At 40.3% G+C, this 21,433-nt stretch overlaps 1 protein-coding gene across 18 annotated transcripts in view; it reads right to left on the minus strand.

Moving 5' to 3' along the window:
- NFIA (nuclear factor I A) overlaps positions 1 to 21,433 on the minus strand; it is a 465,041-nt gene that overhangs the window by 230,201 nt on the left and 213,407 nt on the right. The window lies entirely within an intron of this gene.

The following is a 21,433-nucleotide window of genomic DNA, read 5'->3' on the forward strand; positions in this document are numbered from 1 at the left end:
TTCTAGACATCTATAAATTTCTTCACTCTCTCCTTAGAGAGGAAGCTCCCTGGAGCTCTGCGGATTCTCTCACTTTTATTTATCACCCCTCTCTTCTAAGCTATGAATATCATAATTCTTCCTCATAAAGAGCTGGACGCAGTTTCAATCAAAAACACTCCTTGCATCAACCAGAAGTCACTAAAGAGCAGCTAGAGTAACACAAGACACTCCCCACCACGGCCTTCAGGGATTGAGCACACTTTCTCCATAGCACTTACAACCCCTACTGACTTAAGCTTGACACTGAAGTCAGGTCTCTTTAACTTTTACCCTTCATCACAACTGTGTTGCAATCTGTCAGTTGTAGCTGACTTTTGACCACTGTTACCCCTCCACCTCTGTGATTCAGTAGGGAGACTTTCTTAGCCTTCTAAAGCAGACAAAGAAACGCTTTCCTAAATGATGTTCCTTTTAACAATCTCCATTCAGTGGAGGAACAAAGACTAAGGGCCTAAAACAGAGCACACATTGGTGTATAATCTGTGGCAGCTCCACAAACTTCAATGCAGTTACTCTAGTGTAAAATCAGTGAGTGTGATCAGAATCAGGCTCTCGGTATGTGAGACAATCACACTAGCATTAGCAATGCCATTTATTACTTGCTCCAGTTCACAAATAATGTAAAAGCAATACAACTGGTTCTATCTATTATTTAGTCAAATTTCAGAGTAGCAGCCGTGTTAGTATGTATTCGCAAAAAGAAAAGGAGTACTTGTGGCACCTTAGAGACTAACAAATTTATTAGAGCATAAGCTTTCATGAGCTACAGCTCACTTCATCGGATGCATTTGGTGGAAAAAAAAAAGATTTTTTTTCCACCAAATACATCCGATGAAGTGAGCTGTTAATGATAATTTATTAAAAACTTAAAATATTTTTTCAAACCATTTTTATGCGTAGCAATTTGGCAAATGAAGACTATTTTTCTGTGCTTTGAACAGACCTTGAATTAATATGACTATTTTTGGTTCAACCAAATTGACTTTTATAGCGCTTTATTGCCTCTAAATATCTTTTTGTACTCCAGCACAGACTGTTGTTCTTTAATGTTTCTTCATTAAAAGAAACTCTACCATTTTGCTCAGCCTATCTGACTCCCAAAGCCAAAAAATATTTATGATCAGCATGAATAAACTGTGAAACATATATTCAGACATAGATAAAAAACTGGCACCTTTAAGTGTAGTATCAGTGGCAGTCATCTTACTAAAAAGTCATCGTATATAGAAGTGTGAGAACCCCATACTAAATACCTGGGATGAAATCCTGGTCCTATTGAATGGGAATACTTTAAAACTGAATTAACTAGGATTGTGGAGATGCAGGTTCTATTCTCCGCTATACCACTGCCTTGCTGTGAGACCCTCAGCAAGTCAATTTCACTGATCTGTGTCCCATGTTTTCCATCTATAAAATAGGGACAATGCTACTTACCCACTTTTGCAAAGCTTTTTGGCATCACTAGACAAAAAGTGTTAAATATTGAGCGACATTTTAAAAGTATAAAGTGTAATATAACTGATAAGTATCAATCATAAAAAAGAACTATAATATTCATACATTTAATATTTGCATAAATGTCATATAACTTCTTACTTTAGGAGCTTTTAGACTGCTGCTCTGAGCAAAATGACTGGTGTTTTAACTAGTTCTTCAGACCCAGACAAGCAGCACAAATTCATATGGTTTTTATAGATCCTACAAAAATAGTTGTTTAAAAAAAACATTTATTGGGAATAAAGTAGTAGATGGTCAAGTGCCCTCTTCTATCATTGCTGTCAGACCAGCTTTCCTCAGAGGAGCCCTGCATACCCCTCCCATATAAATTGGGTCTCACCGTTTGTCCATTTCAATGGAGCTATGACAATTTACACAGTTTGAGGAGCTGGCCCCAGAAGTTTGCTTTTACTTCTTCTTCTTGGGTTTCTTTCTTCTTTGACTCAACTTTTCTTTCTCCCACCAAACAATGTGATAAGTAAGGCCTTGTTTTCCAGATAAATAGAGAACTCCCCCCAAGCACATTAGCCAAGTCCTGCTGCAAAAGGAAAATATTGATAAGTGGGTACAAAGAAAGATTCTCGACTACCGGCCACAATTAAACTTCTTTTTAGATTAATCATTACAGCCGAGTGCCCACACAATGAAAATATTGTCATGGCAGATACCACCAGGCCTTTGATTTTTAGAGGCCTGAGGTAAGTCTGGTTATTCCCGATCCTTCAAATCTTTCTGAGAAATGTCTGCAGTGCCCAGGCTGCAGGCAACAGCTTCTATTTAAATGGCAGCCTCAAAGAAACATAGCAAGCGAGAGTTTTTCACAATACTGTGAGTGACTTTCTAAGACCAGCCTGCAGGTTTTGCAGTTGCCTGTGGCCAGCTCTGACTGTATCTTTGCTGAAGCTTAGCTCCTACTGCCCAACAAAAAAGCTGGACGAGTTTTGCGTTTGATTCTATTAGCTGCTGCAATGCAGTTGGAATAATTTACTTTTGTGTATTTAAACTGGTGTGTATGTGCTCATAACACAAGAACTAGGGGCCACCAAATGAAATGAACAGGGAGCAGGTTTAAAGCAAACAATAGGAAGTATTTTTTCACACAACACCGTCAACCCATGGAACTCCTTACCAGAGGATGTTGTAAAGGCCCAGGCTATAACAGGGTTAAAAAAAGAACTAGTTAAATTCATGGAGGATAGGTCCATCAATGGCTATTAGCCATGATGGGCAGGGATGGTGTCCCTAGCCTCTGTTTGCCAGAAGCTGGGAATGGGTTAGAGGGGATGGATCACTTGATGATTACCTGTTCTGTTCATTCCCTCTGGGGCACCTGGCATTGGCCGCTGTCGGAAGACAGGACACTGGGCTAGATGGACCTTTGGTCTGACCCAGTCTGGCCATTTGTATGTTCTTATGTGAATTCAGTGATAGCGAGAGGTGCCAGATTGATCTCCAGAACAAATAAAGCCTGGGGCAGATGCAGTAAAATTTTCCCCCCACTGCTCCATCAATGTGCCTTAACCCTGACCTGGAAGAGCAATCTGTAGGGGTGAGGAAGGAGTTCATTTAGGGTGCAATTCACCTGTGTGCAGGAGGTCAGAACAAGGCCTGTGCACTACCTGAATCACACTTAGACCCAGTTTCTTTCTCAGTCCTTTGTATCTGCCGACACTGTCAACCAGGCTGCCAGTTACTGCCAGTTTTGATAGTTTTTTTGTGATGTGTCCTCTACATCAAGATCATTTCACAAAGGCCATCACAGAGCCATCAGATGTCACAAGGCCAGGTCCTTAGCTTGTGTAAATCTGCATAACTCCATTGAAGCTGAGATCAGAAAGTGTGTGCTTTGTTCCAGAATTGGAACTCTGTATAAACAAAGAATAGTTTTAGCTTCCTATAACACACTAATAACCTGGACTAGATTTGAAACAGAGGTCTAGAGGTAAAAGAAATCTAGAGTTTATTACTCATCTCAGGATTCACTCCCTTAAATCAACCCTTTCTTTACTTTTCTTTTTATAAAAATGGCCTTGTAACAAGTATATGTTTCATAATAAAAATTAAACTTCACCATTAAAAAAAAAATAGCACCCAGGAAGCCTAAAATTAAAATATCTTTCCATACAAAGTTATTTTCTTAGAAGTGTGGAAAGTGATTTTATTGTGGATTTATTCAAGAGCTGAAGATATTCTTTATTTTTGTGCTGGTTTGTTATGGTGCATCAACCCACAGTACTACAGAGATATTAACACGCAAGCCATTGATATAATATATTGGGTCAATAACTAGTAACAATCCATAATAATAAGTAACAATGACCATATATAGATCCATGTAAAGGAAGTCATTTGCACAATAAATTGTGTATAATAGAGATCAACCATTGTACAGATCAGTAGATCAAAGTATTATACAAAACCTAGATATAGAAAAGAACATATCTGATCATCCAGTCCAGCTCTCTGCCAATGCAGAACATTTTCTAGTGCTTTTTCCGTTCTGTTTTTAAATGTCTCAGGCTAAGGGGCTTGCAACATTTATTTTGGGAGAATATTACTCTAATAAATATCACTGACAGTACATTTTTAGCTGTACCCCCACATACCATACTAAATAATTCTCTGCCCTTTCCTTGGTATTCACACCCTTCACATATCTGTAGACTACGGTCAGATATTCTTTGGTCTTCTTTAGCTCACTTGAACATATTTTGAATTTTTAGGGTCACACTGTGATATCCCTACAATAAATAGCACATTACTTCACAGCCCCATTGACTTCAAGGAAAGTACCTCTGGAATAAGGAGATAGTCAGTGTGAGTAAGGGGATCACAATCTGACCCTTAATCTTCACTCATAAATCATATAACTAGCTCCCTGTTCCCCCAGTTTCTGCAGCTCTTTTCTGACTTTCCCACAAGATGTCAATATCTTTCTGAAGCACCCAGAACTGAATACCTTGGGCAGTTAAAGCTGAGCCAAACAGAGGGAGTTTACAACTATCTTGACCCATGATATGGTGCCTCAGAGTAAATGAACAGACTAAAATGACTTCATCACAACTTTTGGCAACATGACTCCTTTAAGATTCTGCTCCTCCCAAGTTTCAGAGTAGCAGCCGTGTTAGTCTGTATTCGCAAAAAGAAAAGGAGTACTTGTGGCACCTTAGAGACTAACAAATTTATTAGAGCATAAGCTTTAGTGAGCTACAGCTCACTTCATCGGAAAATGCATCCGATGAAGTGAGCTGTAGCTCACGAAAGCTTATGCTCTAATAAATTTGTTAGTCTCTAAGGTGCCACAAGTACTCCTTTTCTTTTTGCTCCTCCCAAGGGTGTTCTCCATACCCCTTATTAGAACCCTGAGAAGGCCGTGTGACAAGCGATTTCAAGTCAGCTAATTAGGGAGAAGGGATTTTCATAGTTTAACAAAAGTCAATCTTTGAGGAGATGAAAAACTGAGAGAAAACAAACATTCCTGACCCCTAAATATGGAGCAGTAGAACAGAACAGCATTTAATGGTTTGTAAATATAAACATAGGGGTACGATCTGTTGCTTATTTCTACCATAATCCCTTTTCAAACTTATTCTCCTAATGTATATGAGCAGTATTAATTTTTAAACCTATATAAGTTCTTGGAGACAATGCAGACTGACTTAATTATAATCAATAAAATTTACAGACAGTGATGCAACCCAGCAGAAATGCTCCTACCAAAAAGTACAGCACAAGATTACTCTACAGTTTCTCTGCTGCACTAAAGTAATATGACCTTAATAAATATTTTATGATAGACAATGAATAACCAACTATCAAAATGGCAAGTTTTAATCGCTAGAAAATAATAACTGAGCGAGTTTACTGAAGAAAACAGATGTATTCATAATAAGTAACTTAAAATGAACTGTTCTGGGTGCAGTCTAGTCACCTACGAAGACTGTTCTGTGAAGAAGACAAGGACTGCTCTAACTTCTGGCATGTCCAACCTATCACGTTGTAGATTGCAATGTTATATAATTATTTTACTGGTGTACTCCAAAAGACAAAAAATGGTCTTACTTTGGAAGCAATCTACCCAAATTCACCATTTCTCTTTTACGTCTCACAAAAATGTGCATAAAATGAAGAAAGTTATATTTCCCTACTGCATTCACCTATAAGGCAATAGCACTCCTGTGGCTGGCTATGCAAATCCTCTACAAGTGTAAATCGATACACGGACTCCTTCGATGAGCAGTGCACCTTTTTACCAATAAAACAGTAAGCTGGTAGAGACGTAGCAGATATTGAAACTCTCAGTCTCCAATGTTCCAAAAGGTACACAGCATTTGCCAAAATTATAGAGCCAAATTCTTCTCTCATGTACACTGATGAAGCCTCGTTGCCTTTGATGTGGTCTCACGGTATAATGGAGAACACAGCTGGGTCCACAGTTTATCAGATGATCATTAGCATTTCTATGGTTCAGTCCAGCTTGGTGGTACAATATAGTTAATTTTACTATTTCCATTTGGAGAAGCTCCCCTTTGTCACTGGTAAATACAAAAATCAAAGGGATATGAACAGAACAACTTACTCTGTTTATCTTAGATACTTATATGGCCCCTCTTACTATAAAAGTATATGAGCACGAAACACTCTTTCAAAGTATTTATCCTGGGAGGTAGTAAAGCACAATTATTTTCATTTTACAGATAGAGAACTAAGGCATGGAAAGACTAAGTGATTTGTCCATGGTTACACAGGATATCAGTGGCAGAGGAATAATTAACATGGGACTCCTACAGCCCACTTTAGGGTCCTAAACTATCCTTCCCCTCTCTTAAGTCACACAGGAAGTCTGTGGCAGCACAGGGAACTGAATTCAGGTCTCAGGAATTCCACACTAGCACCCTAATCATCCTTCCTCTCCTATTCAGTCTTGCTTCTCCATGCTAGTCCCATTCTCCCCTCTTAGGGTAGGTCTGCACTTCCGCTTAAGTCGATCTAACTTACGTGCGCAGGGGTGTGAAAAAACCCTCTCCTGCTGACATAGCTTCCGCCTCTCGCAGAGGTGGAGTAATTATGCTGAAGGGACAGCGCTCTCCTGTCAGCATAGAGTGTCTTCACCAGACGTGCTACAGTGGCACAGCTGCTTCGGTGCTGCTACGCTGATGTAGCGCTTCTAGTGTAGACCTTCCCTTACTGAGTGCACACTAATTTGCTCAAAAAAAGCATGATCTACAACGGATACTAACAACCTGAGAGATGTGAGAAGGCTGACTTATTTTTGTGTGATAATATTTAGCACTCATAGAGCCGTCAGTATCTTCAGAGTCCTGTACAATGATTCCCTAATTAATCCTCACAGCACCTCTGTATTATGATTATTACAGACGGGAACACTGAGAGACAGAGGGTTAGCTGCCTTGCCCATTTTTGTGGCCCAAAGCCCAGGCTACTTTTTTATAACTGTGTTTTAAACCGTTCTGTATGAATGGATATTGCCTTCTGTCTGTGACTGATGATTTGCTGTTGAAAGTATGAGTTTGATATCCATAAACATAAATGCTGAATAACTATTAAGTAAAGAAAAGAAGATATCTTGTTTTGTAAATATATTTCAGCCGGCATAGTAAATTACGTGGATGCAGAAGTCACTCATTTCCAAAGCTCCACACATTATCAGCCTGTATTATTCAATTTGAGGTTTTAATTTATAACATACTCCTGGTAATGTACTCCCAATACATTCCTCACTTTCCTTCTCTGTGAATGACAAAGGATGAAAGATCTTTACTGTATAAATATTTCATACTAAACCCTGGACTCTGTTTTATTTCTTCTATTGCCATTTTCCATATGCAAGCATTAGACACTACCCTTCCCCCCAAAAAATTGCTGAGCTATGCATGAACGAGAGAGCATGTGTGTACGCAACCCCAGGGCATCAATAACCACCACTCAGCTGCCACTGACAAGAGAGCTAGGGACCCTAATGGGGGTCCCTAACTTTAAAAATAAATTCAGGTCTTGGCAGCAGAGACAAGGATACTGATGGAATTTTAGGCTGGGGACCTGTCATCTCCCCCCCACACCCAAGCACCATGGTGGGATTCTTTGCCCCAATGCACCCCAAGTCCCCTCCCTGATCATCTGGGAGGGCTGGATAACTAGCAGTCAGCCTGTGAGACCTGACCCTTGCCCCATATCTGGGGAGGACATGTGCATGATTATTGCCTTTCTGATATGTTCCCTCCAGCACTGGTTAGGGGCAAGATTGAGGATTTCACCAAAACACAAGAAAGATGTTAGCGGGGCTACCATGGCTGCTCCTCACATCTATTTAGGCTTATGAGCCTGCTGGGTTGTATTGGTTTTGATACTCCATCCACCTCACGCGTCAGATGCACAAGGACCTGGAATTTCATCCTAGGTCTGAACTAGCTGGAGTGTGTATGTGTGAGTGTGTGTGGGCACAAGTACATTGGGGGGAAGAGAGTTAAAATATTCCTTTGCATTTACTCCTCCATCCAGTGATCTCAAAGGATTTTACTAATACTAATGTAAGTCTCATACCACCCTGTGAGACTAGGAAGTTCCTTTTTACAGACAGGAAACCTGAGGCAGAAGATGAGTTATTGCATAACTTGCCCTAGGTCTCATGGAAAGGCCCTGGCAGAGTTGGGAACAAACAGTACATCTCCTGACTTCTAATCCTGTGCATTAACCACAAGACTATCCTCCCTCCTAATCCAGAAAGAGAATCCTTTCCAAATGGTTAACCAATGAGGACCAAACTCCACCACCAGAAACTAACATTGGAAGTCATCCTGCCTAAGCATCTGAGACAGGATTTAGCTACTATTTTTTTATATTAAAAAGACGAAGATCTAACCAACAGCTGCTTTGTATCTTCCTCTGTTTATCAATATTCTCCCTCATTACTAGTTACTAGTCATCTCCCTTTTTATGGCCTAGGAACTTAGTTATTTTATTAATGGATTTAAAACAGTTATATGTTACCCGACACATATACAGAGGAAATAATCTGGACTGAGTAAATTACTGTTATTTTCAGTGTTGGTAATTCTACTGCAGCCATTTTCTTGACTGATGTATAGAACCCTATAAAATGAGTACACTGAGAAGAAGATGGAAAAAACAAAGATAGTGATCAATGGATTCAATTAGTTACAGTATAATTCTACCAAGATGAAAAAGATCAAGATGCTATGCAACTTCTCTGGTGCAGCTAAAAGAGGTTAACAGAAAGACTACCATTAGTTTTCCACTAAATCTACCATTAGTTTTCCATTGTGCAACTACTAAACTAAGTGATGTACAAAAGGAATGAGTATCAAAGGTACTCAGGAAAATATCAACAGGAAGTGGAGGCTGCTCTACAGGTGGAGGTATTTAAATAGTGTTTTAATAAACTAGAAATGTGTTACGGCTGTATTTCTTCACACGAGAAAAAATTGTAACAAAAGAGCAATTTTTCTAATGACAACAAAAGAAAACCTTCCTAACAGCACATCCAAGCCAGAATTAACAATGCTGTCTGGAGCTACAGTTTCATTTTTAATAGCTTCTTAAACATTTTAACCTACACTCTGTGTTTTCAGAGTCTTTGATGCAGAGCACCAAGAAAGCTGAATGCAGATGTATTTAACGAGCAGGTCATCTGAATTATGCTTTGACTCAGAGGAGCTCTAACTTCTCTTCCTCTGTGCAAGGTGACATCCTCCAGTCAGAGAGGGTCACAGAATAGACACGGGATGGCAGCGTATGGCATTTGTGGCAACCAAGCTGGCCAGGAGGCCACGGCTGGGGGAGGCGGTGTCTCAGAGGAGCATGGAGACTGAGCTTACTTAATCACATTATTAAGATACTAATCAACAATAGCACTTAGCACATGGAAATAGCCAGTTTACAATATCTAAAGAGAGCAATCTGTATATTAAGCCCAGGACATTACACTACAAGGAAATATGTAAATGTCATCATTTTAAAAGATAAAGACATGCAAAGAGTGGGTTTTTTTTTTAGTTAAAGGAAATGAGATGAATGAATAAAGCTGATCAAATGATTAATAGAATCCATGATCTTAATCAAATTATTTCCAAAGAAGAAAAGGTTGCTCTGTTAAGAGCTAGTTGTCTCCATTTCATTAAGAACAATGATATTCTAACAGACCAAGATTTACCCAGTACATTATTCAGAGCAGACATATTTTTATGTTTCCTGTCCCTGCAGCAAGACGAACAAAGTTGTTGGCGGTCTGCAGCACTAAAACCTTAGAAGTAGATGAAAACAACCTATAAGCAACAGATTCTATTGCAACAATGGATAGAAACCCCAAAAAACAATAAAATGCAAACGTATGCTTGTTTCAAGATGTCTAAACTCCAACCACACAGCCATTCCACACGGGAAAAAAAATCTTATAAAAAGTTTTCACACCCTGCTGGGTTAAGAGACAGTGGGTATTAATCCGATGCCTGCCATGCCAAGCTTCCTTTTTGTGGTCAGTGGAGAAGCTGTGTGGTTGGTCTCAAGTAGTCCAAAGTCTTTTTTTTTCTCCTGTGTTAAAACAAGAGAAAGTGGGTCGGTAACACAGTTAAGGAGAAACCACAGCCAGCCCTCTCTGCTGTTGCTTTCCCCCTAAATGTGGCCTACAGCTATTCGGCTTTCCAAAAAAAGGTTTAATTTAAACCATACCCGGTGCTGCAAGCTGCCACGTTTCCAAACTCCACATTCCTTTCTAATCTGTGCACTTCAGAACTGACATATTCTGTTTGCAATGGTACCCAGACTAAATGTAATGAAAAAATTATTGCTAACCAACTATCACTTGGTTTGATAATAACAGATCTTTTTTTCCCCCTCTCTTCCTGTGGCTAATGTAGTTTGCTAAAATTTTATATAGTTTTTAAGGAACCAGATACATTTTTTTAGTATCACAATCTGTTTTGAGAGATTTTTCACAAAGCAAGCAGTACTTCTCCAGGACCTCGGGACAAAACCTCAGCTAGTATAAATTGACAAAGCTCCACTGACTGCAATAGAATGATGCTGATTTACACCAGCTGAGAATCTGGCCCATCAGCTCCACTTCCACAAGCCCACATGCACAGCAATCCTTGTTTTTCATTCATTATGCACCAGCAAAATGTGCAGCGCAGAAGAGCACTTATTTATTTGAAGTTAAGCAAGATCCTTTGGGGCATATCCTGCTCCCTTCTCCATGAGTGTGGAGAGTTCCATGGCAGCAGAATCAGCGAGGTTATCCAGTGGTGGGCAACCTGTAGGCTGCAGGCCACATGCAGCCCATCAGGGTAATCTGATTGCAGGCCGTGAGACATTTTGCTGATGTTGACCATTTGCAGGCACGGCCCCCCGCAGTTCCCAGTGGCTGCAGTTAGCCGTTCCCGGCCCATGGGAACTGTGGGAAACGACAGCCAGCAGGTCCCTTTGGCAAGAGCCAAAGGATCCACAGCTATGCAGGTTCTCTAGCCTTCCCACAAAAAGAGGCTGCACACTAAGAAATATTAGGCTACAGTAGCCCTTCAAGAGTAACATCCAGACCTCTCATGCATTTCCACGGTGCCTGACTCAAAGACACGAGGCAAGCACTTGGGGCAGTTGCGGCCCACAGCCCATAAAATCTACTGGTATATGTTGTCTGGGGGATGTGTTAATTTCTGCACCAACAATTTATTTGAATTTTATGCAGCTAAACTATATATAAACGTATGACCATTATTTTGTTCTGTGTTTGTACAGTGCCTAGTACAATGGAGTCTTGGTGCATGACTAGGGCTCCTATGCACTACAGTAATACAAATAATAAATAATAATAATTATGACATAGCTAATTACTTACACTAATATAACCCGATCCTTCCAGGTGCCGAGCACCATCATCTCCCTCTGATGTCAAAATACTCTTATAGTATTATGACATATATATTAATATTTCTATTTACTATATTCTCTAAAATCAAGCTGTCACCCTAGGATCTGTACGTAACTAAGTAACAATGGATCCTTTTTGTGTCACTGAAAAATTCCAAACTGGTACACTGCAGCCTATTTTTGCTATGTTTTCTGTCTAACCTAAAACCAACATACAACTACTGTTGTTACCTCGCAAAATTACAGAATCATGAGTCAGGCCTTCAAAATCACAATTTATTTTCTCCATAACCATGAGAGCTAAAATCTGACTATTAAGAAAAAAGAAAGAGCTGAGATTCTCACATAATCACTCAATTCCTGGAGCTGGGACTTTAAGAGAAACATTAAATGTTGTGAGATTCACAATAAAATGGCAAGAGGTGACAACAGTGTGTAATATCAGAAGTATGGCTGTATTTAAACACAGAGGGCCAGATCATTAGCTACTGTAAATTGGTACAGATCTTCTGAAGTCAGAGGCTCCTCTTCTGGCCGGAAGAGTTGTGTGTATGTTCATAGAATGCACTAGACAAGACACCAGATGAAGGTCTCTAGCATCAGCTCAGTGACTTGCTTGGAAATGGAAAGAACTTACAAATGAGGTCCAGTGCCATGATAAAGTAATATTTTTAGGGTTGGGATTTTCAAAAGAATGAAAGGGAGTTGGATGCCCAATGCCCACTGAATTTCAATGTGAGTGGGGTGCCTGACTTCCTTATACTCCTTTGAAAATCCCAGACTATTTTAACAACCTTGATAGAGTCCTTTTAAAAAACTGGTATAGTATAAAAATTGGTACTGAATAAAATAACATATGGATGCAATACATGCCTTAGTAAGTCAGTGAAAGATTCATATTTCATATAAGTCTAAACCTGAATTATTATTTCTTATTATTATTGTTCTTGTTGCTGCTGTTGCTGCCAGGAAGTCCAATAAGGCCTGAAGGATGAGCAAATGTCCATCATCTTCACTTGTCCAACTAGTAACCCTCTGTGATGGGATATATCAGGCCCTCTGAGGCCCCCCATACCCTTAGTATTGCCAACCCTCCATAATAGCCCTAGAGTCTCCAGGAATTAAAGATTAATCTTTAATTAAAGATTATGTTATGTGATGAAACCTCCAGAAATAAGTCCAACCAAATTGGCAATGCTACATACCCCTCCCCAGGAAAAAGGGCAGTAGATGTGAGTCCTCCAAGCTGCCTAGTGCAGCTGCAGGGAAGCAACCAATCATCGATGCTGCAGGGACCAGCCAATCAGAGTATTTCAGGCCCATATAAAAGGAGCTGCAGTACCAGAGCAGAGTCAGTTGCTGCCTGGAGCTAGAGATGTGAGACTGGTGCTCCTGACTGTCTGCTGGGAGTCAGACAGAGCAGTTACTAGCATAGACTGGTAGAGCAAGGAAGGTCCTAGCTGGCTGCTGTGACTCAGACAGAAGAGTTACTGGCAGGGGCTGTGGGAAAGTGGCCCAGAGAAACACTAGCAATTAGTTAGAGGGATACGGAATATGACTGCTACTTATAGGGTCCCTGGGTTGGGACCTGGAGTAGTGGGCAGGCCCTGGTTCTCCCCAATGGCCACAAGCAGAATGGCCTAACCCAGAGAGGGGAATTTAATTAAGTCCTGAAGAAAGGAGTTAAAACAGACCCAGACAATTGGCTGAATACTGAACTTAAATACTTCCCCAGAAGGGAACTGAACTGATAGTGACTCAGCTGGAGAGCTGGGATCCTCAAGGCCCAGACAGTGTGAAGAGTCTCCAGGGAGGGAATCCTGCGGGAACTGCTCCATTCCAGAGAAGGAAAGATACACATAAAGCCATGACCAACTGAGGGCACTGTGATAAGCTTCGTTGGTCAGATAGAGGACTGAGCCTGGGGAGAGCTGCAAGAAGACATTACCAGGACTCAGAGTAGCAGCCGTGTTAGTCTGTATTCGCAAAAAGAAAAGGAGTACTTGTGGCACCTTAGAGACTAACAAATTTATTAGAGCATAAGCTTTCGTGAGCTACAGCTCACTTCATCGGATGCATTCGATGAAGTGAGCTGTAGCTCACGAAAGCTTATGCTCTAATAAATTTGTTAGTCTCTAAGGTGCCACAAGTACTCCTTTTCTTCTTGTTACCAGGACTGTATCCCCCAGAAAGGATTTGTTTGTTTCTCATATGGACTGTGTGTGACTCGGCTGGAGGGCTGAGTCACTAAAGACCTACTGGAATCAGAGAGATAGTGCAGGCACATGCACTCAGTCAGCAGGCAGCACTCACCCTGTTACACCACCATAATAGGATCATGTAGCCAAAAAATGGAAAGATAGAACAGCATCTAGCCACGGTACGTTTAATTTATTTTTGCATTTTGGCGAGTAGTCCCAAGAGAATTAATGTTTTTAAATGGATGCATCTTTTTAGGGCAACTGGCTGTCCTTTACTACAATATCAAGGACATGTGCATGTGAATTTATGGAGATGGACCAATTTGCCTTAGCAATCTGAGAGGTGTATGTATGGCAACTTTATATGTTTAGGACTTTAAACATATTTTTAGTGTGAAATTCCCTTGTTTCGCTCAAAGGAAACTCTACACTACACAAGAATGATGAGGAAAAGGGTTTCTCCCTTCAATGCAGCCATAATTGTCATTAACATGAATGGGAATTAATGCATGTGGATCACTGAGAGAAGAATAAATCCCTAAGTATGTAACTTAACTCTGTAAAAAAGCAAGGCAATTCAGCGCTAAAACTAATCATACGGAGTTACTCTGGATTTAGACAGGGGTAACAGAGCTGAATCAGCCCACTGTATTTAATTCCTCCTGCACAGATTGGGCAAAAGCCTGATGTTTGAACAGATGCACTGAGGGGCAAAAAGGGACGGGGGGCCTTTTCTCTGCTCCCCAGAAGAGGGGCAGAGAAGGCCAGAGGCTAAGTGCTCCCTGGAGCATTCAACAGAGGGATCCAGCTATTGCACCCAGCAATGAACCCTATAAGAGCCCATTCTGCTCCTTTGTGGAGCAGCCGTAAGTAATGCAGCCGGAAAATACTTCACTCTGCTGTGTGCAGGCAGGATGGCCCAGGGACACGCCATTGGACTCTATGGAAGATCATCTATTCCACTGTATGAAGGTCCTTGTAATATATAGCTCAGAGTATACAGTCTTTACCACAATGATATGCAATTTTGTATTGAAAGTGTTTATGAAAAATAAATACTGCACAATGTAAAAGTATAATAACGCAACCATTTTAAAGCTGGATGTTTATACTTGTGAATTTAAAATGCGAATTTCAAAATAAACTGCTTGTTTAAGAGGTAAAAAAGCTTCAGAAACTCAAATGAGCATGTGTGTTGCCATAACTAAAAGATGACCAATCAGTATTTTTTTAAATACAATTTGGTAGCAGAAAAAATTGGTCCCATGCTGGGACTCTTTATGCCAAGTCTTAAACAGAGCAAAATTTTATGGCCGAGTTATAAACTCCTGAAAATAAGGGCTTATAATAGAAATGCTTACAGACCCTTAATTATAGCAGCACTAGTGGGCACTGCTGTAATAAAGCCCACATATTTTCCCTTTGATCAGTATTTACAGGATGCATTGGAAATCATCTTATTTACAAGTGCATGCACACTCACCTAGGTGGAGATTTATACATTAAACAACAACAACAACAAAAAGGAAGTACAAAGTACACCGTTCAAAAACCAAGGGATTTACCTCCTGGTGTTCAAGCAGCATACCAACCAGAAGCTCCAGGCATTGACTAATGTTTTTACTCTTCCAGTTTGTATAAAAGGTTGAAGTTCAATCTGGTGCAGTGCAGCATTCCACAAGACCTGCTGCCTCTTTAGGCAGGCGATTAATCACATGATCGATAGACCATATGATTAGGCACTAATAGCTGATAGGAGGAGAGAATAAACAACCATAAATTCGCTTTGTACTGAGTAATCCAAGTGTAAGAGAGGTCAGATAATGGCCACATAAGGTCATGTTGCCTAAGGAGCCCATATGGGAAAGATGGAAGATACATACATTTTTAAATATGTTCAATTATTATTGTATTGCTGAGCAGGGCTATTCTGGCCAATGCACCTCTATTATTTTAGCATTATTAGGGCATATGGGCAGCTTCAATGCTCCAAATTAGTCATTATATTAAAAAATGAGAGCCCCTCACACAAAACTTTATGATGCAATAATTTTCTACAAAACATTACCCTTGGTAGAATTTAGCAGTTCACAGGGTGATTCAGTTGATCAGCCTGTAAAAAGGTTCTTTAAACAGAAATTAAATGAACATGGAAGCATCCAGAGTTTGGTTTGTTGTTGTTATTGTTGTGCTTTTTCTCTGTCGTCAAAGCACTAGGTGGACTGTTTAATTTCTCCTTTGCACATTACAGCTGGGAGTTCTGCTGCTCTTATGAACTCACACTATCAAGACTGGATGTTCAGCATAAAAGCTTGGTTTCAAAGAGTCATAAAACTCTGCCTCCGCCCCACCCCCGCCTTCATTCCTTTTCTTCTTCCTTTTCTAAGGCTCTTCCCTTCCCCACACACAGCCTTCTCTGTCATAAAAAATGGTCTCTTCAGGACTCAGATTCAAGCCAGGCTTATGGCCTTTATTTTACAGTAAACATATCCTTTGTCTCTGTCAACAAGCTCCAGAAGAAACAAGAGTGGCTGGTTGGAAGGAAGAGGAGGAAACTTCATCCACTCCATACAAAAGCAAGGAGTTTACAAATACTCCTTGTCAATGATTGGAAATTAGGCACAATAAGTTATTTCCTATCATTTAAATAAAAACCGTACTGGTAAAAAAGTCACTGAATGCTGCCTTGGTAAGAGAGGGCCAACAGTTGGGCATCCTTCGTTGCCCACTGGCAGACTTTGTAAATCACTTTTATATGCCAAATTATAAGTGGGACAACCACCATCCCTTATCTCTTTTGCTACTTCTGAAAAGCATTTGCCCCCTTCTCAATTACATGACATTCTTGGGATGCAATCTTCTTTTGTTACTTCCTAGTGTTAATGATGGGTAAGACTGATCATGCCAAGCCAAGCTCTTCTGTCTGTTCTAATTTATCTGTATTCATATATAGAATGTTTAAATCAGGTCAGTGTGTCTTAAACTACTACATGAAGATGCTGTTCAACTCAGTCTGAAAATGAAGCTCTGCTTCCGATACTGTGTAAGCTCTTGACTTTCAAAGAGACTGTGGATTATGTGCTTGCACAATGTAGAGCAATTCAAAATCATTTGATTGCTGAAAGAACTGTACATGCCCTTGAGTTTGTAAGTGACCAGGAGTCTGACGATGTGTGGTGTAGTCCTATGTAAAATTACTGTCGTTTTCCTAATTTATTTTAAGAGACATTTTGAACACCTCACTGGGCCCCTTACCAGTCTTCAGCTGGAACCCAGCTGATATGGAGTTCTGAACCACACAGTCTTGGGGCTTGGTGAGGAAACTGTTCCTCCAGTTCTACTATGCACCACAGTTTAATGTCCTGCGACCTCTTCTCTTTTGGGGGAATCACTTCTACCTTTCCAAATAGGGATGCCAGCTTTTCATCTTGAAGGCCCCACATGCACAATAAATACAAAAAGGAAGGGCCCACGAATAATCTGGAGCCATCCAATTTTTGAATGGCTTAATACCAAACACAGACTAAACCTACATGATTAGATCTTAAAAAGATATCATCCCTGTGCCAAAAAGCTTATTTATTCTGTAGAGCACCAAACACACTTTTGGGAGCAGCACTGATAATAATAGCTAATAATAATAATAATTAATATTTTGCTTTGAGCTAACAAGAACAATATTTTCTTTGTTTAAATTTTTTCATTATAAAACACTTTCTTTGTGAAACAATAATCTCTTCCTCCAGCCATGGGATACCAACATGTAAGTGCTCTATGCAGAAAACTTTCATTGACCAAGAACTACCTTGTTGAGCATAGCTTCAGGTGCTCTGACTGAACAGAAAACTTCCTTCTAAGAAATAGATAAAGGTTTGAAATAAACAATACATTTCCCTTATATACTTGTTCATCTTAGCATTATTTGTACAATCATCAGCTATTTTTGCTGTGAGGTAAAAGCCACATGAAATCTACATAGCCATTTCCTAGAAAAAAACGTTTTATAGTCATCACTTACTCTTACAAAATACTATCAGATCTAATTATATTTCAGTCCACTACTGCAATATCTAACTTACCCAGCACTGCATCTCTTGCCATTTACTCAAAAACAATTTAAGCATTAAAAGTTGCTACCTATCCTGAATTTCATTCTGAACCATCCTGAACAATTTCATTTTCATCATAAAGAAAAGCAAAGAATTAACTATGGTGATTAACAAAGAATAGGTTAAAAAAAGGGAATCTATATGACTGGATTTAATTCTACCTTGCTATAACTAATTTATCCATTCAGTTGTTGTTAAAAACTCATTTTGAAGTAAGTGATGGAATTTACATAGGTGTACATAGCTCCGCCCCATTTACACATACACCCCCATGTTTAAAAGGAAAGAGAGTAGTTATTCTGCCATGTGAAATCTCAGATGCTCTTCAAGGATGCTGACCTTTATTTAATTAATTTCCCTCCCCAACTTACACAATGGCCCAGTATTCAAAACCATGCATGAATAATTCAGATTTGAAAACAACATTATTACAAAAGATGTCAAATTCACACACTGTCAGCACTAATAAACTCCACAACCTGCTAAACCTGAGACACTGTCCCCCTTCCTCTTCCCTCAGTTCATCCCCACCCCACCCCCAACAAAGAAAGCCTTGGGCAAAACCAGCTAAACCTGCTGTGTGCCCTGAGTGTCAGCAAACTCAGCCTCTTGGGGGGCCAACAAGGAAGTATGTTCCAGAGATAAGGACCATCCTCTGAGAATGTCGGCTCCTACTACAAAGGAGGTATGCAGGACCCCCATTTTGTTGGGCTTTACAGACCAAAACCAGCACTTTATTATTATTTATTGTTACTGGAAGAACACCACAGGACCGGGAAGCTCATCGTGCTGGGTGCTGTACAAACACACAGGAAGTCACGCCCTTTTCCTGAGCAGTTTACAATCTAATTTAAGACACAGTACAAGTGAATGAGAAAACCACTCAGAAAATGAGGGCAATGGCAATTAAAACATATTGTTACATAAATAGTTACTGCAAAACTTTATTTCTCTCTCCCTCTTTGTATATAACCAAAATCACCTGCCCCTCTTTGCCATACAATCTAGCCATCACTAGTAGGCTAATTTCTTGCAGACTGTACAGTGGAAGCAGGTTTTGGGTAGACCTGCAGGAGGTAGGGAAAGTGACTTTAAGGACTGTACTAGAAATGAAGTGGAAGCCTGTGCACTTTGCGGCACACAGATGGAATATGCTCCATACAAGAAGTAGGTGAGCAACCACATCCCTCACTAGCTGAAGTTTCCAAGTGGTCTTCAGGTACATACCCAAATAGGGGCTTCATTGACATGCCAGCACGATTTTAATAAGAATGCAACAAGGCCAGTGATACTGGTATGGTGTCTTTTCATCTGATGATGCTCAAATATATGATCAATGTTTCCTGCTGTGGAGGTGGAATTCATCAAAATAATCACATAGAAAATACTAGAGAACAAAACCTGACCTGGCAAAGTGTTAAATGCTCCCTGCAAGGCTCTTACCACTCTTAGTTCACATTGCAGCTGATGAGTAAAATGAGCTGAGCACCTTGCAGGATCGATATATATATCCCTATATATATATATCTGAAACAGTGGTTTTCCCGAACTGTTATCTGATGTCCTCTGCAGGACCCAGCAAAAGATCATCCACCCTAGGTACCACTGTAAATGAAAGCAAATAGCAGAGGGAAATCATTACATATGGTACAACTATTTATAAGGGGTATGTGGAAAGCACCATTAATACTCAGGTCCTTGTATTCCACTCGCATACCTGAGACTGCATTAATGGCCCAAAGCAGACTCTAAAATGGTCTCGTCCTAAAGAATTACAACACCTGAAAGTATTTGGTTCGCTCATATTTAATATAAATTAAACAATTATTTCAAACAGAATATAACACAACACAGAAGCCTTGGGCAAAATTCTCCCCAGAGATACTCATATGCAACTTTCACTGAAGTCAATGGGAATCACACACATAAAAGGCATTTGCACCAAGTCCCACCCAAAACAAGGCTTAAGTGAGACTGACATTCTGCAGGAGCTGAAGACAGATGAAGTATTTGGAGAGAGTACTGGGAACTGAGCTATTTGACAGAGGACAGGGCTTTTGTGCTGGCCTAATGTTGGACCTAATTAACATAGTTGTTGGACATAGTCAACCTTCCCAACACATATAAGAGCATCGTGTAATCAAGTTCTGGGTTGTACTAGTTGGGTCCTTTAAGTCTTGGGAATGAGTGGAAGGAATGAGTGGAAGGTCTTGTGTTCTCAGTGTGGTGGTAGCATATAAACTAGTCACAGAGAGAGGAAGTCTTCCCACAATGTGAACAAGTAAATGGTGTGCAATGTGAGAATTTCTATTATGATGCACATGGGATCCTCAGAGGGTCGATTCATGATTTCAGATCATCAATACCCAGCTACATGTTTAAGTTTTCACCACCCAATGCTCTCATTCTCCTCTACACACAGATGTTCTGGGGGAACCCTGCCAAAGGAAACAGGAGGGGAGGGAAGCCAGGCTGTTGTCAAGGATGAACCCCAGAGTTGGCATATGAGATCAGAGGCAGCTGCCCTCACAGATACATATGGTTAAATCACTTGTGCCTGAGGGCAGGCTGGATGGTAGGCAGCCAATCAGCTTAGAATGGGCAAAGATAATTAAATCATCTTATTGCTGGGCAGGCCACATTCAGAAGCTCCTTGGGCTGTATGGGACCCTTTGCTGTGGCCACGCATGAGCTAAGTCTTGCGTAGATGCTAGTACACAGTTAAGACAAATTGTACAGCTGAAGATCAGACTAGAGCATTGCCAGTGTCTGGAAGCTCTACTGAAGAATGAAGGGTTTCAGAGTAGCAGCCGTGTTAGTCTGTATTCTTCAAAAAGAAAAGGAGTACTTGTGGCACCTTAGAGACTAACAAATTTATTAGAGCATAAGCTTTCGTGAGCTACAGCTCACTTCTGAGCTGTAGCTCACGAAAGCTTATGCTCTAATAAATTTGTTAGTCTCTAAGGTGCCACAAGTACTCCTTTTCTTTTTGAAGAATGAAGGGCACCTGTGGGAACTAAAGCGTGGAACAGTGCATTTAAGGTGCAGTGTGCCAGTATTGTCACCAGACCATGCTCTTCATTTCATTTCTTGAAGAAAACAACCCCCAAAAACTATCATTTACTACATTTCACCGACCTCCAATATGGCTAGAACCTCAGAACTCTCCTCCTCAAACTAAGTTTGAAAATATGCTTCTTGTTAAAGAAACTACTTAAAATGTAGAAACTAAAATTAAGCAAAAATAGCAGACAGTATGTTCAACTTCAAAATTTGCCTCTACTCAGCCTAGTATACCATAAACAGAAGACAGAACTGAATATTTTTAACTTAGCAGCCCTTGGGTGATTAAAATTTGGGGCCAAAATAGACAATCTTTCTCTTCTCCCTGCAACAAAATATCTGGCACGGGTTTGAAATCCCTCTTCATTTTTATACCCGCATTTTAATTATTACTTATTTGTTTTAGAATAGCGTCCAGAGGTCCCAAGCAGATTAGGACTCCATTGTGCTGAACATTGTCTAAACACATAGGAAGACACAGCCCCTTGCCCTGAGTGGGTGTAAGAAACAAAAGGAGGGAGAGGGAGAAAAAGCACAAGAGTAACAGTGAAAGGAATTAGCCTACCTGCTTGTCACCATGAAAGGTTTTCCTCCTTTCCCCCCCCCGCCCCGCTGCTG

Source organism: Dermochelys coriacea, chromosome 8 (assembly GCF_009764565.3).
Source record: "Dermochelys coriacea isolate rDerCor1 chromosome 8, rDerCor1.pri.v4, whole genome shotgun sequence".
Classification (NCBI taxonomy): Eukaryota; Metazoa; Chordata; order Testudines; family Dermochelyidae; genus Dermochelys; species Dermochelys coriacea.